This window comes from Octodon degus, unplaced genomic scaffold (assembly GCF_000260255.1).
Source record: "Octodon degus isolate 3935 unplaced genomic scaffold, OctDeg1.0 scaffold00001, whole genome shotgun sequence".
NCBI lineage: Eukaryota > Metazoa > Chordata > Mammalia > Rodentia > Octodontidae > Octodon > Octodon degus.
The window spans coordinates 8,069,101-8,077,043 of NW_004524577.1; positions in this window are offsets into that span (position 1 = coordinate 8,069,101).

Genomic DNA, 7,943 nt, shown 5'->3' on the forward strand with positions numbered 1-7,943 from the left:
TTTTTGGTGGAACTGGGGATTGAACTCAGGCCCTTGCACTTGTCAAGGAAGTGCTTATTCTACTGAGCCATCTCCCCGGCCCACTGGTATAGGATCTTGCTACATAGCGTGACCAGCCTGGTGCACTGGGACCAGCATGGCATGTGGTACCTGGGATTAAACCTGGGTCCTTGTACTCGCCAGGCAGGAGTTTAGACCACCAAGCTATCTCCCCAGCCCCTAGAATTTTCATTTTTAGATGACAAATATTATTTGTAACTAAGAATTGAATGCACATTTCTGAGCGCATAATAAAAACGTGATTTTTTTTGTTTTATTTGATGGAACTGGGGATTGAACTCAGGCCCTTGCGCTTGCCAGGGAGGCGCTTATTCCACTAAGCCATCTGCCCAGCCCTAAAAACATGTAATTTAAAACACAAAACAAACTATAGTACGCTGAATATGAGGGGGCATGTGTATGTGTGAATTTTTTTTTAATTTTTTTATTTTTTAGGGAAGGGTCTACGAGTGTTCAGGGTCTCACTACTAGATCGGACTCATAGTGATCCGCCTGTTTACACCCTCCCAAGAGCTGGGACTACAGGTGTGTGCCACCACGCCCAGTCTCAATTGCCCTCTCACTGTGCCCCAGAGGTGGGGCCGGCATGGCAGGTCTGGGGATCGAACCTCCAGCCCCTGTGCCTGCCTGCGCGTGTGAATTGTTAGTTAAAAATCTGAAATGTAGCTGGCTACAGTGGCATACACCTGAAATCCCAACACTGGGAGGCTGAGGCAGGAGGACTGCAAATTTGAGCTCTTTTTTTTTTTTTTTTTTGGCGGAACCGGGGATTGAATTTAGGACCTTGCAAGCGCTTATTCCACTGAGCCATCTCCCCGGCCCCCAAATTTGAGCTCAATAGGGACCATTTAACAATTTAACAAGAACCTATCTCAAAATTTAAATATGAAAGAGGGATAGAGGTGACCTCAGTGCAAAGGCCTTGGGGTCAATCCTTTGTGTTGAAAAAGAAAAGAACCTAAATGTGCTGGTGCTGGTAATTACCTTTTCTTTTCTTTCTTTTTTTTTTTTTTTGTGGATTTTTGGTGGACCGGGGATTGAATTCAGGTTCTTGCACTTGCCCAGGAAGTGTTTTTTTTGTTTTTTTTTTTTTTTTTTTTTTTTCTGTACCAGGGATTGAGCTCAGGATCTTGCACTTGCCAGGCAGACCTTATACTACTGAGCTGTCTCCCTGGCCCCTGGTAATTAGCTTCTGCAGAAGTTTACCATCGGGACAAAATAAATGTTTTCAACATTTTTTTCTTTTTTCTTTCTTTCTTTTCTTTTCCTTCTTTCTTTCTTTCTTTTTTTTTTTTTTAATGGGGTCTTGCTGTGTAGTCCAGGCTGGGCTTGAGCTCACTCTGTATCCCAGGCTGGCCTGTAATGGGTCAACTCACATTTCAGACTATAAATGTAAATCTTGTGTTTTCTGTTGTGTAAAAATGTATACTCACCACTGTTCTAAGTTGTTTAGTAACTAGTGGCTGTTACTTGCTGTTTGCTAGATAAAATTCCTACCTAACCAATCCCTGTAAACAAAGTTAGGTTACAGAGATGACTCCAAAAGGAAACTAAATGAGATTTAGCGTCTTGTAACCTCGGGCTATGCAAGATTGCCTGAAGGTACTCAGGTGCAAGATAGCCAGAAACTAAAACAAAGCCCAGGAAATTTAGTTTGGGTAGTGGTCACAATGACCCTGAAAGCATTGTTTTGTGTCAGACAATGAATTTATTTACCAACCAGAACCCGGGATTGAAATCAGGCCCTCGTGCTTGCCAGGGAAGCTCTTACTCCACTGAGCTATCTCCCCGCTCCGCTCCGGTTTCAGGTCTTAAAAGCCCCCTGCTTCCTGGGCTAGCTGCCTTTCCGTCCTGCGTGAGAGCGGACAGGGCCCTGAGCTCAGTAATAAGCGGCTTTGCAAATTCCAGTCTGGCTGATCTGGTTCCTATTCTGAGCGACCCATAACAGCCTTGAACTCAGCAATCCTGCTGAGTTCTGTGGCTACAGGCATGCGCTAGCATCGCTGGCCAGTATTTTCAACATTTTAAACTTTTGGAGCCAGCCATGGCGGCACACGCACGCACGCCTCTGATCCCAGCACTTGAGAGGCTGAGGCAGAAGGAGCACCTTGAGTTCAAGGCCAGCCTGGACTACACAGTGAGACACTGTCTCAAAAAACTTAAAACCAAGACCAAAAAGAAAAGTTAAACTACATGTAAATAAGGACCACAACGAATAACAGAAGTTGAGAAACGGGAAGAAAATGATCCAAAGATAAGGGGAATTGGGGTGGCAAGGAAAGGAAAGAAGGGACACAGAAAACAGAATAGAAGGAAAAATGGAAACAAAGCTTTTGTAAATAAGAGGAGGGGCCGGGAACATAGCGCAGGGGTGCAGCACTTGCCCGGCTAGCGCGAGGTCCCGAGTTTGATTCCTGGCACCAGAAAGGGGCAGAGGCGGGGAAAGAGGCGTGGGGGAGGAGATCAATGGAAAGAAGCAAATCAAGATATATCACGAACGGGAACAAATTCCCTATGATGAATGGATCATTATGCATATCATATTTTTTTTTCAGAACCGGGGATTGAACTCAGACCCTTGCACTTGCTAGGGAAGTGTTTATTTCACTGAGCCATCTCCCCGGCCCTGTTCCAGCAAAATTAAAAACAACACAAGGAAAATGTGAACCCACAGAGCTCCTCCGTGCCCCCTCGCAGGACTTATCCAAGGCGCAGCAGGTCCTGGTGCAGATGCAGCGCCTGGAGCCTCCGGCCGAGCCCGGGGCTGAGCCGGCTGCAGGAAGGCGGGGCCGGCCCTCAGGGGCTCTCCAGACTGTGCTTAGAAAGAAGAGCTCTGTCCCACGGCTTTGGGGATGCAAATGACGCCCAGGACCGAGGCACCTTCTAGAAGCATCCTTGACTGGTTTCCTGTCTTGGCTGTTGCAACATAGGCTGCAGTAAAGGTGGGGTGCCGGTGTCTGAATTAACGGCTTACTTCCTTTGGACGTGTCCCCAGGGGAGAGTGTTGGCTCTTAGGGGCCCTATTTTTAGTTTTTTGGGGGAACCACCACACTTTTCCATAATGACTGTAATAATTGACATTAATTTACATTTCCAGCACTCGTGTGCAGGCTTCCCTTTTGCTCCACAGCCTCCCAACACTTATCTTTTTCTTTTTCTTTCTTTCTTTTCTTCTCTTTTTTTTTTTTTTTTGAGACAGGGTCTTTCTATGTAGTTCAGGCTGGCTTTGAATCCAGTGATCCTCCTGCTTCAACCTCCCAAGTTCTGGGATTACAGGCGTGAACCCTGTTATCTCCAATCTTGTTGATAACAGTCATTCTGACTGCAGTGAGGCCCCATCTCACTGTGGTTTTGATTTACATTTCCTTGGTGATGTGTGATTTTTTAAAAAAATGTATCTATCGAGGATCTTTTGAGAAGTATTTATTCAGATCTTTTGCTTATTTTTCAGTCTGATATGTTTTTTAAATTGAGCTCCAAAGGGTCGGGGAGATGGCTTAGTGGAATAAGCACTTCCCTGGCAAATGGAAGGGCCTGAGTTCAATTCCCGGTACTGCCAAAAAAAAAAAAAAAAAAAAGATAAAATAAATAAATAAATTGAGCTCCAAGTATATCAGTGGGAGAATGGATAAAGAAAACAGGATAGGGCAGGGCATTGTGGTACACAGCTGTAATCCCAGCACTCAAGAGGCTGAGGCAGGCGGATGGTTGCAAGTCCAAGACCAGCCTGGGCTACAAAGTGAGTTCAGGCCGGCCTGAACGGCACAGTGAGACCCTGCCTCAGAAAGAATATTCTGGTTTCTCTTCAGATAGTATAAATCGTTCGCCTTTTCAAAAAGATAAAAGAAAATGTGGCGTATGTACCCAGTAGACTACCCCTCTGATATTTTTTTTTATTTTAACATTTAGTGTGTGTGTGTGTGTGTGTGTGTGTGTGTGTGTGGCCAGCTCAGCCCACCAGGGGGCGGGGCTGCCTGGCATGTGGTGCTGGGGATTGAACCGCGGTCCCTGTGCTCTGCTAAGCCTGTTCCAAGTAGGTGCTTTAGACCACTGAGCCATCTCACCAGCCCCCCCCCTGATATTTGAAGTACTCTTTCAGTAAATGAAATCCTGTCACTGGGGACAACATAGGTGAACCTGGTTGCCAGGAAAGTAGGTGGAGATGTACAACTTCAGGAATGGAAAGTTCTTAGAATCATGTCCAGGGGCCGGGGAGATGACTCAGTAGAATAAGCGCTTGCCTGGCAAGCACAAGAGCCTGAGTTCAGTCCCAGGTTCCGCCAAAATAATTAATTAATTAAAAATCACATATTGCATACATTTGAATAATTATTGTGTATCAATTAAAACCTAAAATTTAAGGGCTGGCCAGATAGCTCAGCAGACTAAAGCCGGGGTTCCACCCCTGGCACCACAAGCCATGTGGGGCCTGCCCCTGGGAAGGTCAGAGATAGCAATTGAGACTGGGCGTGGTGGCGAGTGCTCTCTTGGAATGCTGAGAACAGGCAGATCACTAGGAGTCTGATCTACATAGTGAGACCCTGTAGGCTCTGTAATAAATACAAAAAAAAAAAGCTAAAATAAGCTTTGTGTCAGTGGCAGTATCATAGCCAATGAGATTTACCCAAGGCACAACTATTGCTAATTGAAAAAATAAAGGAGGGGCTGGGGAGATGGCTCAGTGGTCTAAAGCACCTACTTGGAACAGGCTTAGCAGAGCACAGGGACTGCGGTTCAATCCCCCAGCACCACATGCCAGCCAGCCCAGCCCCCTGGTGGGCTGAGCTGGCCACACACACACACACACACACACACAAATAAATAAATAAATAAATAAGAAAAAATAAAGGAGAGGAAGAGGAGGCAAACAAGAATTAAGGCGTGTTGGGGCTGGTGAGATGGCTCAGTGGTCTCAAGCACCTACTTGGAACAAGCTTGGCAAAGCAAAGCACAGGGACCGCGGTTCAATCCCCCAGCACCACATGCCAGCCAGGACGCCCCCTGGTGGGCTGAGCTGGCCACACACACACACACACACACACAAATAAATATTTAAAAAAAAAAGAATTAAGGCGTGTTATGTGCATGTCCCCGCTCCCCAGTATCACAAACCACAAATGTAAACTATAAGTTGGAAAGAGAAATGAGATGAAGAAGGAAGGCGACAGAGAGAGAGAGAGAGAGAGAGAGAGAGAGAGAGAGAGAGAGAGAGAATCCTGGAACCTTTGAGCCGAGCTGCGAAGGAATGGGGTTAGGAAGGGAAGCCTAGCAGGACCCAGGCAAGGAGTGACTGAGGCTGGACAGCAGGAAGGGCCTGAGGACGGGGAGAAAGGTCAGCTAGAGCTGGGATCAGTGGACAGGACAGGGAAAGGGTCTGAGGATGTTTCCAAGGTGTGTTGCCAAGGCAACCAGACCACCAGCCAGTCCTCACCCTTGCTTGGCCCTGGAAGCAGAGAGGGATCTGCTGACCTCTCTGGCACTCAGAGAGTTAAATTCAGTCTCCAGCCCTGGACCTGCAGCCCCAACTCCCCTTCCAGCCTAGCCCCCCACAACTGTCCTCAAACCAGACTCCCCCCAGCCACCTCATGGACCTTTTTTTGTTTTGAGGGGGGGTGTCTTTTTGAGACAGGGTCCCATTATGTAGTTCGGGCGACCTTGAGCTCACTTTGTAGCCCAGGCTGGTCTCGAACTTGTAATGAACCTCCCGGGTGCTGAGATTACAAATGTACACCATCAAGCCCAGCCTTTTTTTATTTTTTATTATTTTTTTATTACAGTGTAACAAAGTGTATTTTCATAAGTAATTATGGGCAAGTAATACATTTCAAGTATTTCAAAGCATTTTGCATAGAGAATTTATAGACCACATTTAACAATATAATCTAGTTATTTAACAAAAATTTTTAAATATCTAATTGTTTAAGAACTCCAGGGCCAGGGAGATAGTTCAGTAGAATAAATGCTTGCCTAACAAGCGTAGGGTCCTGAGCTCAATCCCCAGTACTGCAAAAAAATTAAAAAAAGAACTCCAGCCTAATTTTCAACAGAACCAAAGTATTAAATCATTTTATGGCACAAGACACCATAAACTTATCTATGAAAACAGCAGGTAGATTTTTGTGCTAAAAGAACAGAAAAAAAAAAAAAAGTTAATCCAAAAAATTCAGACTAGGAATTTGAAACTAGCGGTCAACTGAGGCCTAATAGCAGCCTTTGTGTATCAGATTTTATCAAAAATTCCAAACATAGTACACTTATTCTTTTTTTTTCCCACGGGACAGGGGATTGAATTGAGGACCCTGCCAGGCAAGAGCTTATTCTACTGAGCTATGTCCCCAGCCCCGTACATTTATCCTTTAGCAAAACTTTCTTTCTTTCTTTCTTTTTTTTTTCTTGGAACAGGGGATTGAACTTAGGCCCTGCGCTTGCCAGGCAAGCACTTATTCTACTGAGCCAGCTCCCTGGCCCCAAAACTTTTTTTTTTAAATTTATTTATTTATTTTGTGTGTGTGTGTGTGTGTGTGTGTGTGTGTGTGTGGCCAGCTCAGCCCACCAGGGGGCGGGGCTGGCTGGCATGTGGTGCTGGGGGATTGAACCGCGGTCCCTGTGATTTGCTAACCTTGTTCTAAGTAGGTGCTTTAGACCACTGAGCCATCTCACCAGCCCCCAAAACTTCCTTTTGATAACTGAAAATCTTGCGATTTTTTTTCATGCTTGTGAAAAATACCTGTTGATTTCAGGTACGGATGTTACCCTTGAGATGCATTTTGTTGTAGCTTTGCCCTAGGTGAACCTGGGTCCGTAACAGCGACACTGAAACGTGCCAAGAAAACTATTGGTCTTAAAGAAGCTTTACTCCTGAATAAACTGTGAGCCATTTACTGACCATGTATCCTTCCAGCTCTAAGAACAACCAGACAGACAAAACCCCAGCTCCAGACTGACCCTTTCACAGCACAGCAGGTCAGGCAGCGCTTCTCAACCACTGTGACCCATTAGCGCAGCTTTCAATAGTGCCCGACACTGATTTTCCCTGTAAACACAAATAAAATACTTTGGTATGGACAGACTTTTTCAATACTCATAACGGGCACTTTCTGGTGTGTAGGTAGACAAGAAATATCCTTTGCTTTCTAAGACTCTATTAAGTACTTTGCTTTCCATTTCAATTTATCGGGGCCGGGGAGATGGCTCAGTGGAATAAGCGCTTCCCCTTGGCAAGCGCAAGGGTCTGAGTTCAATCCCCGGTTCCGCAAAAAAAACAAAAATTTCAATTTATCTACCATTCTCCAGTTCTGTCTGACCCACTGGCATTCTGTGACATTCTGTACAGTTTCCCATTGCCATTACCTTTGTCCCAGCCATTCATTCCTCTCTGCCCCAGCCTGGTCATCCCCCATCTTTGCTTGTTATGTACTTGGGTGATTAATGTTAGCACTTCCTCAAAAGTTAGGTCTTCAATAAATAGAACTCATCAGGATTTCTGACCACTACTTCTTCAAGCTTTGTGGTGAACTTTAGATATTCCCTTTAACAATATTCTTTCAGAATGCTACTGAGAAATAATATTTTCAAAAACAGTCATTGAAGGGCCGGGGAGATGGCACAGTGGAATAAGCACTTGCCTGGCAAATGCAAGGGCCTGAGTTCAATCCCCAGTTCCACCAAAAAAACAAAAACAAAAAAGTCATTAAAGGTTTTTGGCATAAAAAATATTGAATTAAGAAAGTGATGAAGAGACATAGAACCTTAAAGAAATGCATAGCTTAGGAAAAGATGCCTCTACTGTGCTGTCAGCTCCAACTATGGCAATTAAGCTATCAGCTTTGGTGTGTGACATCAGCATACGCACATAATGGTCAGACCAAGAAATTAAATTAGGG